Here is a 24,165-nt window from a genome sequence, read left to right on the forward strand (position 1 = left end):
GGCATGCTGCCTTTGCATCAGCGCTGGCGTACATCCATTTACCTTAGAGACCAGGAGGAGCAAGCGCAGGTCAGCCTCCAAAGAGTGTGCAAACACGCGGTAAGCTACACAAAGATGTAAGCCTCTGCAAAGGGCCATACTCTCAGCCTGAAAGAGAAAGAGATATTTGGAAGAGAAATATTCTGGAGGAAACAGTGTTCAGTTGAGACTCAATGCTTATTGTCTGCCTTTACTTATTCATGGCTGCATGTACATATTTTGCAATGGAAAATGAACCTTGAGTTTTGAAAGCAGCTCATCCTGTCCCTCTGTAATATGAAGCACTTAAATATTGTGCCTGTTTTATCGTCAAGCTGTCAGGCATGATGTTTAAAAGTATCTGCTGCAACCTATATTTTTGCACTTGGCTAATCAAATGCATCCCTGAGGGGACCACCAAACTGTACTTAAGAAGTGTTATAAAAAAATGGTGTTTAGTAGATTTCATCAATAACCTCTTAAAAAGCAACACCACAGCATTTGTTTAAAAGCTTTCTGGGAATATCTAATACATGACTGTTTCACTGTCTCATTATACCAGTATTACACCCATGTAACTCCACTGATACTGTTTTTAGTTCCATTACAGGTGTATCCAAGAAGGACAGGAATGAATCTAGCCCACAGAAGCAGGATAGACCTCAGCCTTCACTTAGCACACTGATGGTTGTATTCTGCCTACGGTTACTATTGAATAATTAAAAAAAAATACTTAATAGTGAATACATAATATTTCCAGGCAAACAAAAAGACAAACAAACAAAAACAATGAAAAAAAGTATTTTTTACTAAAAATACACAGGTATTTGTGTCTCATTCTCTCAAGGAAAAATGTGCAATCTTTGTTTTATAATAGCTATTAAGAAAAAAAACACCACAATTAAAAAAAAAGACATCCAAATTCTGTTCCACCACTGAAATAAAAGTATTATTTTATGATCGGCCTACAGGTTGGTATACTTGGTGTAATACAGGTCAAAAAAGGAGCTGAGCATACACGCTGAAGGTTATCTATTTATGTGACAACCTTTGACATAAGCAGCCCATTAAAAAGAGACCATAGGTGTAGACATGAGAAAATTAAATAACATTTTAAGAATGACAGATTTATTCCATTCTCTGCTAATATATGTCTAAGTGATAAAACCCCATATCCAAGAAAATAAGTCTACTTAGTTTTGTACTACTGAAAACAGTCATTGCGTTTCTATCTTTACCTATCTGATACATTCATCAGTTGTGTTATACCCTTCTAGTGATTAAGCAGCCATTTCCATAAGAGTTTCTGTAGCAGTTTTGTGTGCAATTCCTATAGAAATTTTAAAAGTAAAACACTGGGTCTTGTATCAGCTTTACAAAAGGCCCTTATGCTTTGTTATCTGTTGGTTCAATTGATGCATCAGTTTGAAGTGTCACTCTGAAGGTATACCATCTAAAATGTGTTTATTTTTCCTAGTCTCCTTTTACATTACCGATCCAGCTTTAAATTAGACTGTACACATACTAAGAATATGAGTAATGCTGTGCTCTGCATCTCAAGAGGGGAGTACTTGAACAAGAAACAGTGAAGGGCAACTGGAACGATTGAAAGGGTAGCTGTCTTAAGAGGGCAGAAGAAAACGCTGAGAGTTTTCACTTTGGAGAGCAAAGTGGGTGGGTTATGAAAGAGGTGCACAAAGTCAGAATGGTGGTGAAAAGGTAAGTGCCCTTCACTAAACCTTTAATACTAAAAATAGGAGTCACTTGATAAAACTGGTGTCATGTAGGTTTAAAACAGACAAAAGGAAGTACTGTATTACACAGCAAATAGTGAACTTCTGGAACTATCTGCAACAGTGGGTTGTGGAAGCAGATGGTATTAACAGAATCAAAAAAAAAAAGAAAGGAGAAATATATAGACATGTCTATAAACAGGTAATACATGGAATTTGTAGTCAATTGCACTGGGGACTGTGAAGGGAATGACCTGTAGCTAGCGGCCAGGCTCAGGTATTCTCCTTAAATACCATTTCCTCTTGTCCTGTTGGAAGCATAGCAGCAAATGTGGTGGACTAGCAGCCTGGCCAACAGGGCTTTTATGATGTTATGATTTGACATGGGTTGAAAATTCTGCACAGAACATGCAAGAACAACACTAAGCTCAGGATGAAGTCTGGGCTGCTTGCTGTGGCCAAGCTGTTACTGGTGTCTGAAGAAGGGGACATAAAGCTGGCTTCTACTGTGGGGCCATGGAACCAGACCAAAGCTGAGCACAACAATTTACAACACGAAGTATTTTTTGTTGTGCAGTTATAGTCTGCAATTACCTTCTCCCTGAAAACTGCTGAACGATGTTACAGTAAACTGTTAAAAGGGCTTGCTCCTTCCATCATGCTCAGATTCATACAGATGTGTGATGCTCTCTTGCATGTGCTCATGCGTGAAGTTGAAGCTAATCATAATTTTATGAATTATAAGGATCTGCAACAGTAACAAGCCAATCTAGCTATGACTGAAACAAAACTAGAGGCAATGTCCTCCCCTTTGTCAATTTGAAGCTCATTAAGCATCTAATTTTAAGAGATGACTTGTGGCATTACCAGGAATAATGTCAGGTGCTCTGACACTAGAGATAGGTTAGGTCATTATGTCACATTTACAAGAGGGAACTAAGAGCAAAAAAAAAAAAAAAGAAACAGATCCACAGAACCTACTTTGACAGTTGTGGAGCATAACAACTGCGTAGTACAGTCTCCTATTTCCAAGTTAGTTATGAACAAAGTAGTTTGCAAAACTAGTAGCAGTATAGATAGATAAGTTAACTCTGTGCTTACCTACTATATTAGCTTTTATTTCAAAGTTTTTCCAGCAGGACTAATTAGTGCCTATTCTTTTATCTCCCATGCAAAACCAGTGTGGCTCTCTCAGAGGCCACAGCAGTGTGGGCATCCTGGGAAGGAGCGTCAGTTGGGTGACCTTGTCAAATCCATCAGCTCTTTTAAGAAAGCTTTACACTATCAAAGAGACTTTATGGTCAGCCTCTATTTCTAACTCACTTTTTTTTGGCTAATATGAAAGCGATTTACTGTAATATTAGGCTGCAAAGGTAAACATTTGGGAGTTAGAAAACATCAGTATTGTGATACCCATACCCACTGCAGTTCTGCCTTATTACATGTCTCCGTTCTGTGCACTGGAATAAAGTAGATGATGTAAATTAAATTATGTTGAAATATGTTAACTCACAAATAATTTTCTAGCAAACCCTCAGTCTATCAAACTGTTATGTAACTCCATTATTTGCTGGTGAGTTTCTTGTATATTTTTTATTTCTTTTTAAATCTTTTTGTATTTTTTTAATCAGGAGCAGAATTTTTTTTTCAATCAAAATTTCTACAAATATTTTTTTATCTAGAATTACATACTTGTTCACAAAACAATTTCTTCATTAAAAGTCAGTACATATGGCCATAAAAGTTATACTCAGTTTAGTGTTATTTCTTATAACAGAGCAGTTTAGCTAGTGAATTACATCGTTGTGGTAATTCATGAATTGACACATCTTTTCAGTTTAAGCAATCTGTCAAGCCCTGGCATTATTTTTATATTTCATCTTTTCTTCCAATTAATATCTTCCTAATATTTATTAAGTATTCAGAAGTGATTGAAATTACAGACAAAAAAGAATTACTTACAGCATAATTTCTGTTTAGGTAACATCTCCTTCACCACCACCAACAGATGATTTTATTATTTGGTTTTGAATGCATTTGCAATCACCTCTTATCTGTTTTAAGATTGTCTCTCATTCTGCCTGTCTTTGGATGCAGTCAAGTGGCAAAAAATAAAAATAAAGTTCAAGAGCTGATGGAAACAAGGGAAATAGGGAAAGAAGATAATAGATTTTTTTTAAAAAAAATTTCCTTTTAAAAAATGCTGCACTGTAATTTGCAGCATCCATAAATGATACTACTGTAATTATTTGCACCTCACCACTGATCATTTAAATAATTTATAACCAAGGTCAGTTTTAACATGTAGTAAAACAAAGCTGTTAGTCATCGAATGTTTATTTGCCCCTTAAAAAGAAATTGTATGTTGCATGCTGGAAAAACAGTTTATACTTCAAGACATCCTTGTTTTATTTACCAGCGTGCTGTGACTTCAACATCACTTTAGAACTTTGGAAACTAAAGAAAAAGTAGAACACTGAACATACTGATACTTACGTTAACTTCGGTCTTATTCTAATTACACATCTCTTATTGTTTTCCAGTGGCATAACACGGTAATCAAGCTTTTCTGATTATTTCTAAGATAGCTGCAACATCAAGCTGGGTAACAGACTCAGGAGAAAGACAGAAATTGCAGGAACAAAGATACCTTGAAAATGAGATATAAGTTAAAAAGACATCGTCATCTGCCCTTTTCCACATGGCATAAAGGAACAGTCCAGTGTGCACCTGGGCCAGAAAATAATAAATTCAATAGGAACTTACTGCGAAAACACTGAACCTGCCAGGTCCATGAATTCTTGACCTTTCCGAGAGCTGAGCACCTGGAGTGGGTGGCATGGAGACATGTCCTGTCCTGAAAATAGGAACCATCACCCTTACCCTGTGCTAGGAGCAGTAGCCACAACATATTCTCAATATACCTATTGGCCAACTAGAAATACCAACCATCAATCAATTGTTGAGTTAGAGGGATTCTGTTATCTGCAGGGTTTACAGCAGTTTCACGGAATACACAAGGGAGCTTTCCTTGTATTCAACATTGGTATTTGTATACTACTAAGCTTCCAGATATTTCACATATTTGAAATATGTGACATGTGTAGTTGTTTTTATGATAAAGGAAACAAATGCAAACACCATTACAGAAAACAAGCTCTTTTATGTTTGTGGAAGATTTTTTATTCATTAAAAAAAGAAGAATTTAAATTTATCTGTATTTTAAAAATAGACTTAATCATTTTTTGAGAGGCAGTAAATTACTGAAGCTGAGCTGTTTTCCCATTTCTGCATGCCCTTGTAGATATCACAATGCCTCAGTAATCTCAAAAATAAACATTATTTATCTACTTCACTGAAAAGAAGATCTAGAAAATTCTGACAGATTATCCAGTAAGCAATAGGTTTATCCATGAGCAATAGGTTTAAAACCAGCTGCTCAAAGAGAATAAAAATCTCACATATAGCACTTGTTGTTGCATTAGGTACCATATGCAAGTGTTTAATTTAACATTACCTACTTTGAAAGCCAGAACACAGCTTCGTTGTCAGTCTCTTACTATTTGGCACTGTTTCATATTATTGCCTTCCAAATACCAAGACGATGTACATGCGAAGCATTATATGCCTGACATGCAATTATTCTGCTATAACTAACAAAATAAGTTGGCTCTGTGACTGTTGTAAGGATAATATTGAGCAACATTCAGTGCTTCCTACTGATGAAAAAAACAAAACAACCAACCAAACAACAAAAAAGATTGTTATTCCTGCAATTCATTTCCAGTCAGAACAAATGTTGTATTTTAGAAACTGCAGATACTTGAAGCTTTATACAGCTTTAGTAGAATTCAGTGTTTGAAGGTAAGCGATAAAATAATACTACTGCTACCTTACAACAACAATGCTGAGACAATAAACCTCCTTGATGAAAGTTTTATAACTTTGGACCTGAATTTTCTCTCCTTCAGAGAAAAGAAGCTACAATTGATTCAACTATGAGTTTGCCCAAGTGCACTTGCAGCACTTGATACAGGAATTTTGGTTCAGCTTGGAGTACCACAACATAAAGTATGTTAACAGCAAAAATGCTGATATACTTTAAGGTTTTACAACTAAACAATTAACAACATTCATTTGGTAGTAGTGCCATTATAAAACACTTTGTATGAATATAAAGGCATACGTATAATTATGTGTAATACCTGTCACCCACCTGTGAGAAATATGTGTAAGGAAGATATATTCACACTGTCCAAAGCTGGATAAAGAGGGCCCGTAAGAGTTGTGTTGTTAAAATAAAGATGGGAGTTAAAGGTGTAAATCAGAAGAAACGTTCATGCTTAGGAAATAGCTTGAGAACAAGTGTTAATAACAATAAAATGAGAATGAAAAAAAGACACTGGACAATGCAAAAGTGAGGGTGTTTCTGATGTAGCATTGCAATAGAGATAACGAGGAATACAACCCACTACAATGGTAGTCTTAAACTGAAGTTTTAAGCTAACTCTGACTTTTAGTGAGAGGGATGATGTAACATGGCCACATGTAAATGCCTGTTAGACTGGATTCTACCACCAAGTTGTCCTTTGCAATTCTGTTTCTATAATCTGAATTTCTACTTTGTATATGTAAAGTAATCTGAGAGTTCTACATAAGGTAGAAGACACAAAGACAGTTTCCTTTAGCCATAATCCATTTTGATGGATTCTTCTCTTCTGGATATAAATGTATATGCCAAATCTTCAAACGTTTTCAGATGAAACACCTAGTCCTGGATAAATTCCTTGATGAGGAGTAATGTCATCCGTTGTTTTCAGTCACGGAAGTTATCTTGTCCAGTCTCAGTATCCGGAGTATCTGGAGCTGCAAAAAAGCTGAATTTCAAAAGATATATTTGGTTCATTACATTCTGAACATCTGAACAGTTGTACATTTTGATGGAAATCAGAATTTTGAGCAGCATTCTAAAAAATTGGACTAATTTATATATTTAGGTACAGATTTGCTATCTCATTAGACACTTGAATTCAGTATATTTTAAAAGTGTCCATCTTTTTTTTTTTTTCCTTCAATCGGTCTACTAAATCTGCTCTAAATGTGTAATAAATACCTTCTAGGAGAGAAATACCACTCAAAACCAAGGCATTAATGTTGAAAGGGGAAATACAAGACTGGAGGCAGTTTATTAAGGGAGGTATTCCTGGGTCTATATAAGGAACAACGCATAATATCATTAATGTCTTCTAACAAGAAGGTTTGGATACCAAATCAGTGATGTTGATTGATAAGTGACAGCACAATATTTGGGAGTCATTATGATCTCAGAAAGATCTCAGAAAGGAGTAAAATAGCCAGATAACACTGGATTGCTTTTATAAAACAGAGAAATAGAAACAAGATAAAATTCATTAACTTTGAAGTAACACATTTAAGAAGTAACATGCAAAGAAATTTTGCCAGCAGATACTGCCTCACCAGCTGAAAGCAGCAGAAGAAAAATATTTATATATATGTTTTTGGAGACTCAATTTGAGCTCTGGTCTTATTTGGTCTTTGGCTTTAGTGTTACTACAAAGCAAATACGTACAGGCAAAGAACAGGCAGTTTCAGTGTTGTGACAGTAAAGTACAAAAACCAAAACAAAAACAACAACAACACAAACAGCAAAAAAAAATAATTGCTACCTCGCAAAAGGTTTTGCTTGTTAGTCCTGTTTCAATTTTTTTGAACATAGTCAATTTTCTATGCCATTTATTACAAACTAGTCACTGTTTTTACTTTTATCATACTAAAGTCTAGAACATAATCTGTGCTTTAAATATTCAGCTTTCTCTTCTGATGATTTCACAGTACCATATTGATTTATTGTGCAGTGCCTGCTATTTGGGGCTTGTTTTGCACTGTCTGTGGCATATTCTCATAACTTTTAGTTAAGACATCTTCTAGAATGTGGAAAAGAAAATTAATGCACTAGAGCCGAATGTCCTGAGGCAATACTTTGTGTGTGTGTGTGGCATCACTTGACATCTACAAAGCAGAATTTTTCGACTACACCGTAATAGTGTAGTTGCTGTTCACGTTTTCATTAACAGAAGGTTTTTGAAAAACTTTGAACCTATTGATAAAACAGTTCTTGATTTTTCTGAATGTTTAGGAAAGTGTGCTTTCATTAAAACATTTAAACTAAATAAAAAACGTTTAAGAGAAAACTGTTAAGAATAGATATAAAAAAATAAAATAAAATCTTAGAACTAACTAAGTAGGATTTAATTAACACAGTCAGATGGGGCTAGTCTTTTAACATTTCAGTAGAGAAAAAATTAGAATCTTCATGTAGATGTTTTGTTGCCCGGAAAGGTATTGTGAGTATTGTATTTAGGTCTGAAGAACCTTAATTCTTCAGATAAATACCATTTAGGATGCCCAAGGTCTAATTCTAGTTCAGGTACTTAAGGTATCGGAACTGTTCCATTATCTGAGTTCTTCAGAAGCAGGTTTTTTTTTTCTTTAGGCTAAAAATAAATGTATTGTTATCAGAGCAATGTCCTTTATTGGTTTTGGATTAAGTTATTTTGGGATAAATTTACAGATATTCTGTGACATGCAGATAAAAAGCATTCAGAAGCATCTTGAGTAAAATCTATAGACTATAGAATTTGTTTCTCTCTCTCATCTATAGTAAAAACATTTGGTGGGGCTGGGGGGACATGAAATGGCAGAGAAAAAGATAAGAGATTTGCAGAGACCTTCATGTTTTAAATTATGGACTTCTGGCTGCAAGTAGACTTTTATATCCCAAACTCTAGTATACTACACTATTCTGGAAGAGAGAAGGAATGTTCACCTCAGCACCCACAGAAACAAGGCACTGAACGTACATAGAACTTAGATGTGGGAAGAGAAGAGGACAGATAAAATACATTTCTTACCTCATTACTTTGGATTGAATTGTAAACATTCTTTCAGCTATCTTGGACACAAAATTTTCATTCCTGTATAAAAATGATTATAATGAGCTTCTCATATGTTGCATGAATCGGCCAACTACGAGTTCTACAATATGCTAAAAGTTTAGATATATATATATATACTTGAAGCATATATCTCTGTTGACATATATACCCATAATTTTTCATACCTAGGCACACACTTTGTTATGTTGATTTAAGTTAAAGACATATCTGTTTCAGAATTTGACAATTATAGACTTAGACTGTTCTTTGCCAAACTTACATAATTTCAAATACAAATGATTCTGAGCTATAAATGCCTCCAAGACTATCACAGCTTCTGACATAAGGAGCAAGACGCTAGTCATAAACCAAGTGAAATATTAAGTTGTCTGAGCTTTTTACTGTTAGGATGTTAATAACCTTCCACGTTTAGTGCCTTTTTGCTTGAAGTATTTATCTTCCCATTTTCACTTGGTAACGTTTGCAACCTTAAAAGTTTTTTTTTTTTAATTATTATTATATTTTTACCAGTGTTGAGAAGGGATTGTTTCTCTATGGGAAGGACACATGAAACGACCTATGAACAAAGAAAGATTTCACCTTATGGCAATTGCTGCCACTAGGAAGTAAAATTTACTCTAATAGTATTTTATTTCTTTTTAAGAGGAAAATATACTTCAAAATTGGTAGAAACAATTTGCATAATACAGTTTGGTTTACAAAAGGTTTTGATACAAAACAGAGTACTAACGACATTAGAAATAATTAGCTCCAAAGTTGACATACTAATTGAAGTCACAGTTTCAAAGCGTGGGAGTGAGAATCTGTCTGATTTCAAGTCCGGGGTAATAGAAAATTCAGAACAGTAATCATCTTGGAACATACGTATTGCAGTTAGGGCTGCTGGCTATGAGAGCAAAAAATGGTGGGTTTTCATTAAATATTAATGACGTAAGGAAATAAGAAACTTAAAAGCATAGAGGTCATGCACTCAGGGAAAAGAAGAATTTCTGTTATGAAATGAGCTAGTCCAGTGGAAAGCTAGAGAAAGATTTGTGTATCTTGGTCAATCAAAGAGCATTATTGAAACATTTATAGGAAGACGATGTAATTGGCTGAGGCAAAATAGATGCATAAAGTAAAGAATTAATCATTTTAGGTAGCAGAACAGTGTGAGATAAATGTGGAAATAGGCAAAAAATCATCTGTGGGACAGGTGACCTGTCTTAGAATAGAAGGCTAAAATATACGTATTTCGATTATTCCAGCAAAACTAAGACCAAAAAGGAAGATGACAATCTAAAGATGTCTTCTTTAAAATTGTAACATTAAGCAATACAGAAAGGGAAGTATTATTTAAATTCAGAGATAATCTTAACATAGAAGAACTATTTATAATATGGTATAGTATATATGAAAAGGAGATAGTTGATTTTACAAAGAACATGAAAGAACAAGGCTTCTAAGCCCATTTATACATCTGTTGGAAGGAGAGAGATGTAAAAACATTGTAGATGAGTTCTGTAGATGTGTCTGAACTTCACATTTAATGCTTAGTCAAGCAACCCTCTTGTACTCTGGAACTGAGCAATACAACTAAAGTAACAGCTTGTGCTTAAGTCCTTGACAGCTCTAGTTCTTGTTACTCTTTCTTCTTCCCCTTGAACCTGATACTTGAGTTCTAATTCTGAGAGTAGGATTATGACAATCTAGTTTCTTAGTATCCAAGATGCTTGATTTGAAATGGCAGAGCACTTGAATAGAGTTTTGATCAGACCAAAGAATAAACGTCGATTAACTAGCTTCCAGACAGAATAATTCACACTTACTGCAGGAAGAAATTCAGTCTTTCACCTGTTCACTTACATTATCTGCTAGTGAAGGAGACTCATGCTGTAACAGTTTCAGTAATAAATCGCATGAGTACAAAATTGCATAATTCTATCATTATGAGTAAGAAATATATATATACATACACTATCACAGATAAAGAGAAAGGAAGGAGCTAGTAATTGCAGGAAGAACAAAGTGGGATAAGAGTGAAAATTATTTTATTTATATCTGGTTCATTTTGCTTATCCTTTGTTACCCTCCAATCCCCAAATCTGGACACTCCACCATATGGCTTGATACATATATAAATATTTTCAAAATACAGATTGTGTTGCAATTTTCTGTCTAGCTTAAGAGATCCTACAAGGTGGGTAGAGATTATGGATTAGTTTCTTTTTTCTTCCTGTTTTTATTTATTTTAAAGCAGATGCTCAATAATTTCCCCAAACTTATAGGAAGTTCAACATTAATGAATGAGAAGTTCTAGGAATGCCTCTCAAGAGGCTTCAAGAATGAGATAATCCTATCCTCTTCCTTCCCAAGTTTAGCAATGTCTTTGAAAATTATGTCTGCATTTCCTACTTTTAGTATAAATTCTTACGTAGAAAACAATTGTTCTCATCTAGCCTGCTTTGAAGATGTTTATCTGAAGAAAATTATAGTTCTATGAGTTACTGTATTTTTTTCCTTATTACTTTCTAATTATAATGCAGTGTAAACTACAATACAACAGTTTGCTGGCAAAAACCATTGCTTTCTTCAAATTGGGCCACTATTTTTTTTTTGTTACCATCCCATTTATATCCACCCACTGATCGCTGCTCAACTATTTTTCCCAACAGCATGTACTTCAGCAAATACAATAAACACACTGTAATAACCTGGAATTAATAGGAGTGCTGTCAGTTAGATTTGTGAATTTCTGCACTGAAGTTAAAGATAAAAGTCTTATATATACCTAAAAAGATTTGTATACAGGTGCAAGAGGAGATTCCACACCTGCCCCCCCCCCCCACTTTACATCACAAGACTTGCAGAAGCACTCATGAGGATAAGATTGATAGTATTTGATTCAAAAAAATAGACATAAATAAAGAAGTACTTAGATGTAAAACATGATTTATTAAAGTCAGTATTTCAGAAAACTGATTTACTTAAATAGATATTAAACACCAATAAAGTAAAGTAAACATTTAGGTAGCTGGTTTTCTATAAAAACAATGTACACTGGGTAACCTATGCCACATTAAATTGTCTAGCTTCTGCTGAGCATCCATACTTCCCATGCAATTATACAAGAGGGCTTAAAGACATTAGAACAATGAATAATCTAGCTCGTAGTTATTTTAAATGTCTATCCGCTCCCCTTTATGAGCTTGATGAAGGTCTGATGATCTGAATGCAGCACTAATTTAAATTGGATAGAGGGGATGATGAAGCAACTCTGAAGTTAATAGGATTTTACATGCTTTACTGAGAAGCAAACTTGAAGGTAGGTGATATAAACTGAGAGCACGCCTCCTCAGAGACTACATGCTGTCAGCAGAAAGAGAGAAAGCTATTTTAATTGCACTAGATTAATCTTCTAATTCACAAATTTGATCCTGGACTCAACAATACAGTTATTAATGGTCCTACTCTGGATTAAGCTATTTTTTGAGTAGAACTGTACATCTGATACAGGATCAAGTTGGAACACAGGAGGTCGCTGCAAATAGCGCAGATAGAAATAATGTTATCCTATAAAGATCTAGTTATGAGCTAGTTAAGGGACGCAAGTTCCAACAGCATATATGGCAAAGGGACACTGAAAAGGGCTGTGCATGCTGCGATGAAGTTTCTTCCAAACATCTCTGCAACCTAGCTCTAGCACATGAGAAAGAAATATAGTACAAACAGATATTGCTCATGGTGAACCTACATCACTGTAAATGGAAGCCATAAAGAAATGTCTCCTTATTCCCCTAGCACCTGGATGGTCTGGCTCTTTTCTACTTCTCCAGAGAACAGCCGATTTAAAAAGAATTTCTTTAACATAAGAAATTATAATTCTTCAGTTTTATTTTTGTGTTTAACCCTCTCCCCTCCCAAGAAAATTGGCACAAAACATTCCTACAGAGCAGAGAGACTGAGTTCAGAAGAGCTAACACAGAGCTCTGATCTATTATGAGACTTGCATTCTTCCCCTACATTTTTCTTTCATACTGATTTTTTAAGTTACTTTTAGAGTTTCCAGGCTTTTCTTATAGTGTCTAAAAAACAAGAACTTTGATTATTCTCACATTATACTAGACATTCTCAGCTGGTTCACATCTGTACTAGAAATGCAGTGCCCTCCACTGGATGGAGCATACTAGCTGAATCCTGACAAGAGGACAGAGAAAGTTATTTGATGTAGCTTGCAGCTCTGATCTGCTTTGTGTATTTTATCCCACTATGCCTGTCAGTTGGAGGTGAATTTTTTTTCTGATTATTATTATTTTTTTAAGTTAGCATTACATTCATTAACTCTTCCATTCCTAGTAAGGTCTTATGGACAAACTCAAAAAAGGGCATAAAATCCAACCCAATTTTTCTCAAGCCAAAAGAACACTAATGTAGACCATCTTTTATTGCTGAAAAGAGAGATGTGTATTGGAAATTCATTTTCTATTGGTATTTGTTGTTGTTTCTTTTCTGTCTTGCAAAAGAGCAGTGTTCCAGATGAACAGAGCTGAATTCCTCAGTTGTGGAAGGATCTAGTCTATTCCTTCGGTGTAATAGTATTAAAAAGTGAGCCTTTTTATTCTGCTACACTTACTTAGAATTAAATCTATTTTTTTTTATTTTATTAATACACTTAAGAATATATAAAGCAATAAAATATAGATAGATATCAATTCTAACTGATTTTATGTAAAATTCTGCAAAGGTAATTTTGGTGATATAAGACAACAACAGTTAGATTACAATATTGTCAAGTGAGAAGTTCAAAGTGTTAAAGCTGCTATTGGGATACACAAAAAAGAAGAACATGTCTTTCAACATTTCGTCTCTCAACTTACGTTTTCCAATATAAATATAGCTCTGGTTCTTTATGAAGGATAGCACACAACATTTTGGATTCAGTTTACATTTCTGCAAATTATAAGAGATAGAAGCAAGCCAACAGCAAAACCTTGCAAGATGTTGTGAAAATTAATGGTTTGTTAAAGAAAGTTGCCTTAGGAGATGAAAGAGAAAACAGAAGTATATAAAAACTCAGGCTATTGTATTGATATGGAAGTTAATGCAGTCCTGTGATGCTGTCATTGTATAAAAAGAAAGTGGCACCTCAGAGCCATCAAAATACAGAATTCCACCCCCCCCCCCATCCCCAAACCATCAGATATTTCAAGACATTTGCAGCATTTTAAAATTAAATTCAACTGCAGGTAAAATGCGTCTTGAATGCCTACTTTCAACATGAAGAAAAGCTTTGTTGGTCACTGAAACAGTCAAGCCTCAGTCTTGGCATCTGATATATCAAGACAAATGAAGCATATAGATCCTTCCAAAGCACTTAGAAATGGGGGGGGGGGGAGCTTTGTGACAAAGCAACGCTGCCATCCAAATATGATCAGCTAATATATATGAGGTACAGGTATGTTATTTTTCCTTCCCAACAACCACTATCCAACCCATTGAATTACCTTCATTGCTAAAGCATGCATATACAATTTCATTGTCTATATGTACTTCCAGTTTACAATAACTGAGTAACCCTTACGAACTCCTTGCTGGCATCTGTCTGATTACTCAGTCCTTAAAGGCCTCCCCATTGTGTTGACATCTAATTTCTTTACAAACAATTTGTATGTCCTCTAAAGCAAATAGTACTGAAAACAGTGATGTGCAAATTACTAGGCTGGGTTATTTCTGAAAGTTAGAAATGAAATAATAGATTTTTTAAAAAATAACACACTATTTGAACCTCAGGGAGCTCTGAATCCATGCTTGGCTTTTTCAACTTTCAGCAATTATCATTGACTAGCCCATTGGTCAAGGTAACCAGTACTTTGGTGAGTACCAAAGTTCTCTGCAGTCCTTCCGATGACCTTTTGCTGAATCTCCTGAATACTGGTATGTATTTGAGGCCATGTCCCATAGTTACTCGCGGTCACAGGGCTTTGATCACTAGGGTCTCTAGTTCTTTCTGTGGGTTTTCAATGATGGACAGAGAGCTTCTCCTAAACACTACCACCTGACTCAGAAAGAACACCCAATGACCCAACCAAAACTCCAAAGTGAAGAGTTGTTTTAAACCAGCCCATTCTCCAGTTGGACAAGGTATCACTGAAAGATATTTAAAGATTTGTGGTTTTTTTGTTTTGTTTTTAATAGAAATTCATGAAAAAAACCACTGTCTAACAGCAGGTAAAAACCCAAATTCTAATGCCAATGGAGACAGGAAATGACTATCTCCATTGGGGTAATGGTATTCTGTAGCCAGCTTCCTCTTCTTAAGCAAGATTTCACTCGTTCTCAAAAAAATATCAGTACGCACAATTTCACGAATAATTCATAAGATTCTTCTCAATAACATTTAAAATGCACCTGAACTGTATATAGAAATTTAATGTGAATGGAAAGTTATATGGTATTTAGCAGAGATTACAACTGTACATAGTTAATAACTTGACTATATCTTGTCAGACAGACATCACTGCAATGTTGTCTAAGTGCTGATCTATCCCATAAATGAGCTTTAGTGAGTCTGAATTTATTTATATTTACAGTGTTCATTGCTCAAAAATAACTTGGAAAAAAATTCCTTACTTGAATCATAACTGACAAAGTTCAAAATCTTTAAGAAAAGAATTTCAAATTGGTACTTTTATGTTTTTACACTAAAGTTTAAAGGAAAAGTGACATAATATTATAAGTTACACACAAAAGATCATTCAATTTTAAACAGATGTTAGTAGATTAAACAAAGGTGTAGCAGTGACTGAATCTAAATAGTTGAATTCATACAAATATGAATTTATATCTATGTATTTGCACTCATGGTTTGCAGATCAATTTGTGTTATGAGTCCTCTAATAACAAATACTGAGTACATAAACAGTTTCAATTCAAGCAGAATCCCCCTTCCACGCCCACTCATTCCCATACCCCAGTGAATTATGATTTGACAAGATTAAAAATATCCAACAACTTGCTTTTATATATGGAAGTCAGAAATAATTTCATCTCATATTTACTCATGTCCTTGTTCACTCACTCATTGCTTGTGCTGTGAACAAGTAAATGTTAAAAGCAAAGCTATTTTTTTCTCAGAAAGGTAGATGAATAATAAAGCATTTATGTTTTAAGTTTTTAAAGAATTAACAGAAAAACTGGGCAAAAACAAAGGTTGATTTCAAGAACAGATGTTTTATCAAAAAGTTATTTAATTGCTTGGATTTTTTTATTTTATTTTTTATTTTTAAGTCTCCTGAAATACATATTTTTAATTTGATTATCTCCTGAAGACTGTTCAGTATTTCAGACTCTCTCCGGTTAGTTTTGATCTGTCTTCAACAACAATGGAATTTTGTACCAGTACACCTAATGCCTCAGTTGTTCCAGTTAAATATCAATTAGACTCCATTACCTAATTTGACAGCTAAAACAGGTAATCAAGAGTAGCAAGCCACAAAAGAAACAGTTCAGCTGATCTGTATAAGTAAGCCAAGTCTCCCTTGGGGAAGGAGATGAGGGTAGAGAGCAAGATATGACAAAATGAATACCTTGGAACTGAGGTTGATGGAATATGAATCACTAATGGCACCATCACATTAAGAAGTTAAAGCAGCTAGTAGCCTAAATTCATTCGCTGCTCTCATTAGCATAATGTGGTTGAGCTGATTTTGCCACTTGACAATTCCTTATTAATGTAGAGTTAAATTACCTGTCATTTCACCAGTTTATATCAGATAGTTTCTAAACAAAGAGAAGACAGAATAAGAAACGGGGCTATAGATTGTGTCTTTCCCTTCTAAGACCCAGTCGTCCCCCCTCCCCCCCCACAACAACAAGAACAAAACCAAACAAACAGAACAAAACAAAAAAGCAATTTGCCCATTGCAAAAAGCAGAGGGCACAGTGCTGTGAGACAACAAGCACAAGGTCATCACAGGATCTGGAAAACTATATAAATCTCTAGTGCCTGTCTATTATTGTGATGGGATCCACTTAAGTACCTAAGAAAACATTTTTCTCCTGTCTTTAGTGATATCATAGACTCTGCTTGAAATTACTCCACTTTATTTCACAAAAAATACAGAAATGCTATTTAACAATAATGTATTTTTTTCAGAGGAAACAGGTTTTGCAACATTTGCTACAATATTTGAAACAAATATTGAAGGACTGTTAAAACAAAAAATTTGAAGAGAATATTTCTCATATTTGAGCTATTTCTCTGATCCCTGTAGAGCAACATTCCTCAGTCAGAAAGGTCACAACTACAAATAAATCTAGACTGTCAACAGCTAGAGCATCATGCTGATAAAAGGAATAAAACAATTTATGGAGTTACACTTCTCACAACAAACCTTCATCAGACTGTCATCTATTTAACTTCAAACACTTCTTTGTAGAACATCATTTTACTTTGCTTCTGTTGTGAGGTTACCTTCAAGTGCCCATGGTGAACTTTCTAGTTCGTGGAAAAAATAAATCAAGTTTGGGGCATCTTTGATCAAGGTAAGTCTTTCATGTTGGTTATCCATGTATTTGACTGTCAGTTCAACACTAAAGTGTCAGTGAAAAAAATTGTATTATTGCTTTAGTAACTGATATAGATATTAGTCAGATTTTTTAAAGGGTTTAAAACTGAAATTTTCAGATAGGTTGTCAGGGAGAAAATGCAAGAGTTCTTACTATTTTTCCACCTTATACATTAGTGTAGCATAGATGCTCTCAGTTTCTTTTCTTCCTCTTAGCTGCTTTTAATTACAAAACTAAGTTTTCTACAAAATGAAATTTTCCATTTGTTACTAAAATGCTATTCTGTTTCTACAAGTAAAAGAAGTGATTGCAGTATGCAAGTGCTGGTTAATGAAATAATTATTCAGTGACTTCTCTAGTGTGGATTTTCCTGATGTTCATAATGAAAGTGATATTTTTAATAGCATTTCCCTTTCTGGAAGCAGAATTTATTCTAAAGAAGTTTTTGCTTATGAAGATTTTATGATAAATCACATTAAATTTTTGGTACATTATAATTAGAGCAATTATTCAAGGTAGTTCACAAAGTCCTAACAAATAGATGATTTCAGGATTTAAGTGATGTCTAAAACTTCTTTTTCTGAAAGTCCCATAAATTCTTTCCAATATTCAACACTTTACAGTTCCTGATGGTTGAGTAACCACATCAAGCTTTTGCATAGGTGATCTAGTCTAAACGTTCTAGGCATAAGTTCAGTCCTTTTGCAAGTAGATAAAACTCCATTAAAGTTAATGAATTTCTGCTTGTGTTGTCAATAACTAGTAGTGTTTGTAACGCCAAGATTTCACTTTTCATTACAGAACAATTTGGATACTTCAAGAGGCGACATTAAGTCTTTCAGACAGGATAACTGGAAACCCATTAGAAAACCTCTCACATTATGCTCCCTATAATGTATTTTGTTTTATTTTATAGCAGCAAGCTTTTACAGTATGAAGTGTTTTGCAAAATTTTAGAGTAATTGGATGCCTAAATCCACATTACTGACAAACAGTCTTTGTAAGTGTAATTAACTTCCAGAGGACAACGCAAAAAGCACTTCTGAATCTAAAATTATTGGACTTAACTGTTTAAAAGACAACTGCGTGTTTTTTTTTACTGCCCTAGATGTTTATGAAAAAGTGAAGTTTTATAACCTACAATGATTTTCCTTTAAAAAGTTGAAAAAAACATTTAAAAAATGATCAATATTTTATGCTAACTTACCTCAGTCTCAAACTATATTTTGTAAGTCCGTCTAATTGAATACAAATCTGAATTTTGGCTTATTGCTTAAGAAAATGAAGAAGATTATCAATCTGCAATTCTCACCCAAAGCTGGTGCCATTCAAGCATGCAAATATGATTTGTGGTGGGGGAAAAAGTTATGATATCCACATACATATCCATATCATCCCCAGAACTCAGGGAAGGAAGAAATAACTGTCACCAAGAGCATCTTACATGTTTAAAAGGGAATAAATTTCTCACTGGAGCCTGAAGATCAGCAAGGGTATCATAAGATAAATGGAAAGCAAGTGTCTAAAGGCCTACTTTATGTTATTTCTTAAAGCGGGAAAAAAAGTGATTTTTAAATCAGTCTTAACTGGATAGAGAGATTAATGCATTAATCACATTTAGATGATCCTAGCAAATGTATCTTTTATATCATGCCTTATATTGACAAATAAGTCCCAGTGACTATCACCTCATATCAGTATAAATATGCTGGTCATAGGAAAGGAAAAGAAGAAAAGTAGCAGCTGCTTTGCTTGAATGGAAAAGCTGTTTCTAAGCTAGTGGAATATTAGCTAGTATTCTTTGGCCAGCTATCAGATGTAGATGTCAGCGCATGATAAAACCTTAGATGACAGCATTTTTTGACAAGAGAACTGTCAGAAGCATTTGCTAAGTAAGGTGTTGATAAGCTAAGACAGTGTGGGAAAAAAAATCATTTTAAATGGAAACCCTGCAGAACTCCAGGAAATGGATTTGCTGCAAAGGCTACAGAAGAGCAGTCTGCCTTATGACTACAGCCTCAGATGAGATACATTCAGACATGAGAAACACTGATGAAGTGAATGAACCAAACATCCACGGCAAGTCAGATCTGATCTTGGGGAAGGAAAAATATGTAAGCACAGGCTTTTGTTTTGTTTTTAGAAAAATCTCCTCTGAAGATTTATAACTGGGCAAACTCTGTGATTGCAAGAAACAAAAGATAGTATATATTTTTAACCCGCCTTGACTTAAGCATGATTTCACCTGGACTTACATGAGGTATTCCTTACCTAAAGGTAAGGCAAATCTATGGACTATATTAACTGTCCAGGAGTTCCAACAGCCTACATAGAAGGTGTGCGTTCCTTGTTTATAAGTGTGCATCACAAGGATCTGTAGAGGGAAAAAAATTGTTTTGGTGACTGTGAATGTCCAGGAAAGTTCTGACATACAGGGTGGTAAAAAGCACCAATGGACTTTGACAGCCTTGAGGGCTGTTTGCAGTATTTTAATCCTGTTTGTCACAAAGAAATTAGACAACATGATATTGCAATATTTTATTTACTTGGAAGTTCTTATACCTCACCAAATATTACTTGAAGTAAGAGACAGCTTCCACTGTGCTACAGCTAGGAAATATCACTAAGAATTAAAGGGTAAATTCAGAATGAATGATCCTGACCTCTTTAGCTTGAAAGCCACATATCAGCCTATTGTCAATACAAACTACCGTACTCATTGATACTCCTGACCTGTTATGGACAATGTTGTTCAGTCATGCTGAACTCTTGTCTGGTCCTCTGCTGTAAAAGGGGGAGACTTATTTCTTGCCATCTTTGCCTCTACAGAAAACAGATTCTAAGGGTGAAGGAAAAAATCATTCAGCATGCTTAATTCTATGCATCATATATGCATCTGGAACAGATATTTTCCCATCTCCAATTAGATGTACTATGGAAATGAATGATCTGCAGTAACTTCTAGATGTCAACCAATCAAGAGAAATACCATTTTGCTGTAGACTTTGTAATGTTTTAAAATAATTTATCTTTACATTGAAGAGCTTAGTTTCTGGAAACTTCTTTTGAAAATCATTTATCAGAAGCATTAGCAGCGATGGTAAAGAATTTAACTTGTAGCCTTTAACATGATTTTGCTGAATATGCTATAGGCTAGAAGGCTTTATAGGACTATAACTCACTTTAGAGTGTTCTTTCAGAAGCAGCTGATGATTAACCAGGCCATTAACAACAGAGACAGAATATTATTAAAAGAGAAGGTAAGATTAGAAACAGTAATTTACTAAAATTTTAATTATAAATTACTTTACCATATCTTCCATTCATTTTTAAATTTTTATAGCTCGAACATACTTCTAAGTAAAAAATAATATGGTAAGATGTGGTATATACATGCATTTTTTTTTTTTGGTCTTTTTTTTCAGATAAAAACACAGTTAAATTCATGGAACTCAATGTTAAAGGAGAATTTTACACTCCATAAATGTGGTCAACCAGATATTAGTACATTTTGCAAGAGCTATAAAAATAACTCCTATAAAGAGTGGCCGACTCCTACAATTTAAATTGAGTTGCTTTCCTCTGAAAGTTACTGATACTCACAAAGCAGATTTAATGCGTATTTTAGAAATCACAATCATTTCAGCAATTTTAAAGGTATAGTCTTGTTACATTTTTTATTTGATGAAACAACTACCAGCCTTTTTAACACCATACTACAGAGCTTAAGCAACTTTATCAGGAATGAAAGTCATTATGATACTGTAGATAAAGATTTAATGTACTAATCTAAATTAAATAAGTAAAGCATTTCATGAGCAATTCATAGAACTTCTGTTTAGCCACGATGTTTAATGCTAAGTGTTTCAGAAATTGAACTGATTTTGATACTGGGGTACTCTAAGTTTGAGAAGACATTAAGATCTACTGAAATTCTCAACATAAAAGGGTTTGTATGTGTTACTGTATTTGTACTTCTTTCCCAATCAATCATTTCTGCATTTGAGTAAGAGACTTCACTGCTAACATATTAGTAGTGGCTTGGCAGAAGTCCTTTATAAGTATACCCACAGCATTCTGCAGTAGGTACATTTCAAATACAGGCAAGATGACCTTACAAGACAATGTCAGCAGAGAACAAAACTGATGTTTTATCACTCTATCATGTTAGCAGTTAAAAAACACGTATGCTACTTTTGATAGCAAGTATCTCTCTTCAAACAATCCCTCTTTAAGAAAGAGCCAGTGAAGCCTGATGACAACAGGAAAGCCACAAACTCTCTTGCTTTTCTTCAGCGCTGCTGCATAACAATTTAAAATACCATTTTACTCATTTACTGTAACATGGAATGTGTAAACAATCATTTTATTTTCCAGGATTTAAAATTTTTGGAAGATGATAATATCTTTGCTTTCACTACTGATTTGAACAGCTCAATAAAGAAATCAGCATTTTTCTCCTCCATCACAAAGTTGGCAGCACCTGTCTAACCCAGACCTTTCCCATATCACTAATGACCATACAATTAAAGAACCAAGCCACAAACAAACATTCAATGATAAAAGCTGTAATAATTACAGTAATAAGCAGAATATTGTCATTCCCCATATTTATACCTGAATGTGATATTAAAAATGAAAAAGGAAATTAACTCAATTGTTTCACCTGCAGAGTTGTGGTTGATGGACCGCATAGCATGGTCTAGACTACTAGGGTTGAACTGTTTTGTGCTTAGATCACTTATCCAGTAGGCCCAACTAATAAGTTCAAAAATGACATTTCTACCCTATTTTTCTATAAATCTATGACAAACTGCCAGAACTCAAAAGTAAGAGAAACACTTAGAAACCAGCTATAACGAAAAGAGCACAGGAGCCACTTCATAACTGAGTGAAAGACAGTAATAATCAAATGATGCGGAGTATTTTGAGCTTCCCAAGGAAAACAACAGTTTCACAGTTTCTTCTTCTCTGTGACAGATATTTAAATTATTTAAGTTATTTAATCTCAGGTTTGCCTCATTTTAGATGAATTTGATCTCAGGTTTGCCTCATTTTAGATGAATTTGAATTACTCTTCATACCAGGAGTTTGTCACACTTGCAAATTTGTCCACAAAATGCATCTAGCAGGATTGTCGAGTATCAGTAAAGCTTAGAAGAAAGTTCTAAAACTAATATCCACTAACTTATTTTAAGGTTTAAAACAGTTTAAGCATTCCTCACAATTTCCATTTAATGTATTTGTTTACCTATGTCTTCCTGGGTACTCAACCACTTGTTTAGGGTTTTATCAAACATACATTAACTCTTGTGATATTATCACAATTAAGTTGTTATTGCAACATTAACATTGTATGTAACTAATTAGTCAGAGAGACCATAATTTAACAGTACTTTATCTTCATTTTGCAGCTTAGTCAACAAATTAGGTTACTAGAGTTTTCCCATACAATAAGCCTTTCAGTTCACTTAGCCTAAGCAAGTGACACAGATGTTAATAAAAAATTATCTAGACTACTACAGGTAACTTTCAACTGGGATTCTGTATACTCAGATTATATTCACAGTTTCTTTCCAAAAAACCATTCATTTTTTCTTCATCACTTTTACCATTTTTTTGTTCAAGCTGGTCTAACAAATCATACCTGATTTTAGCTGAGGGCTTTAAACCATACCATCATATACTTGAAGGTGGCTACTTGCTGTATGACCCTTGTAAAGTTTCATATTTTGTAAAGCCTTCTCTACAGGAAAAAGAAAATTAACTTTTAACATTTCACTTACCTATTTCAGGACATAAGTAGATAGCTGCAACAAAGTTGTATCTCAGCAAAATTAACATTGAATACAGCAAGAAATGGCTAGCATGTCCTAAATATGAAAGAGCCTCTGCTTAATTTCTCCCCTCCCTTTTTTTTGCCAACTTTTGATGGTAAGGACACTCACATTTGAAAGAGAGGAAACAGACAGGCAATTGTTCCCCTTACCAGCGTGATTTACAAAAAGAGACTAAATGTGTCAGCTGTTTCCTGAAAATTGGAAGCTACTGGGCCCCAAGCTAGGCCAGCTGTAGCTAATTCAAGGAGTCATGAATGCACAAAACCAGAAACTGCTGCTGTAAATGGTGAGCATATGGGATTCAGCTCTCAGGTAATGAAGTCACGAGGCAACAGGATTTTGCTGTACAATCAGGTGCACCTTCACTGATTTCAGGCCCATTTTTTGCTTTCTCCAGTAATGAATTTGATTGCCTCAGTGCATCTGAAATTTAGGAAGCCATAAACCACTATTACTTTTTTTTTGTGTATGTCAATAAATTGCTGTTTACACCTCCTGTCTCCTTGTGTCCTGACTCATCATTTTGCATGCCTACCTCAGCTGATCAGCAACACATTATAGGCAAGACAATTTCCTAGCCACCTCATTGCATAATAACAGATCAGCTCTCCAACTCAATTGCAACTTATGCTGTATAAGCAAATCAACCATAGGGCTGTTCTTTGATATCAAGCTGTACCAGAATATAACGTACTAGCAGATATTTTTTTTTCACTCTTTGCAAGTCAAATATACGAAGTTTATATATGAAAATATGAAAATACCTTTTTCTTTTTCACCTTGCGTTGGTCAGGCTGGTCTCATCCCAAATCCAACAGCTTGTGCATTTTTTAAATAACCTGTGATTTATATAATAAAAAAAGGCTTCCTGACAAATATTCTTGTTCCTTTATAATGTTTGTTCAAACTCAATGTAAATCACATCTAAGCAGCAAGAACCCTTTCTTTCCTTACAACCCTTAGTATAAAATGTAATTTTTATTTTTTACCTTGAAAGAAGCTCCAGTCTGAATGACACCTTATTCCAGTCTCTGACCTGCAGCAAGAAAG

At 34.5% G+C, this 24,165-nt stretch overlaps 1 long non-coding RNA gene across 4 annotated transcripts in view; it reads right to left on the reverse strand.

Annotated features, from left to right (window-relative positions):
* The window catches only part of LOC136790675 (uncharacterized), a 32,219-nt gene extending 8,739 nt beyond the window's left edge, over nucleotides 1-23,480 (reverse strand). The window contains exons 1-7 of one of the 4 annotated variants that reach the window (XR_010831062.1): nucleotides 23,062-23,478; nucleotides 8,684-8,746; nucleotides 5,968-6,628; nucleotides 4,518-4,608; nucleotides 4,248-4,401; nucleotides 3,714-3,882; nucleotides 43-147 (exon numbers count right to left, since the gene is read on the reverse strand). This is a non-coding gene — a long non-coding RNA (uncharacterized lncRNA). Of the gene's footprint in view, nucleotides 1-42; nucleotides 148-3,713; nucleotides 3,883-4,247; nucleotides 4,402-4,517; nucleotides 4,609-5,967; nucleotides 6,629-8,683; nucleotides 8,747-23,061 lie in introns of all 4 variants that reach the window. The other 3 variants (XR_010831065.1, XR_010831063.1, XR_010831064.1) reach the window with 3 other exon arrangements.
* Between the last annotated feature and the right edge of the window lie 685 nt (nucleotides 23,481-24,165).

Source organism: Anser cygnoides, chromosome 4, assembly GCF_040182565.1.
Source record: "Anser cygnoides isolate HZ-2024a breed goose chromosome 4, Taihu_goose_T2T_genome, whole genome shotgun sequence".
In the NCBI taxonomy this organism is placed as follows: domain Eukaryota; kingdom Metazoa; phylum Chordata; class Aves; order Anseriformes; family Anatidae; genus Anser; species Anser cygnoides.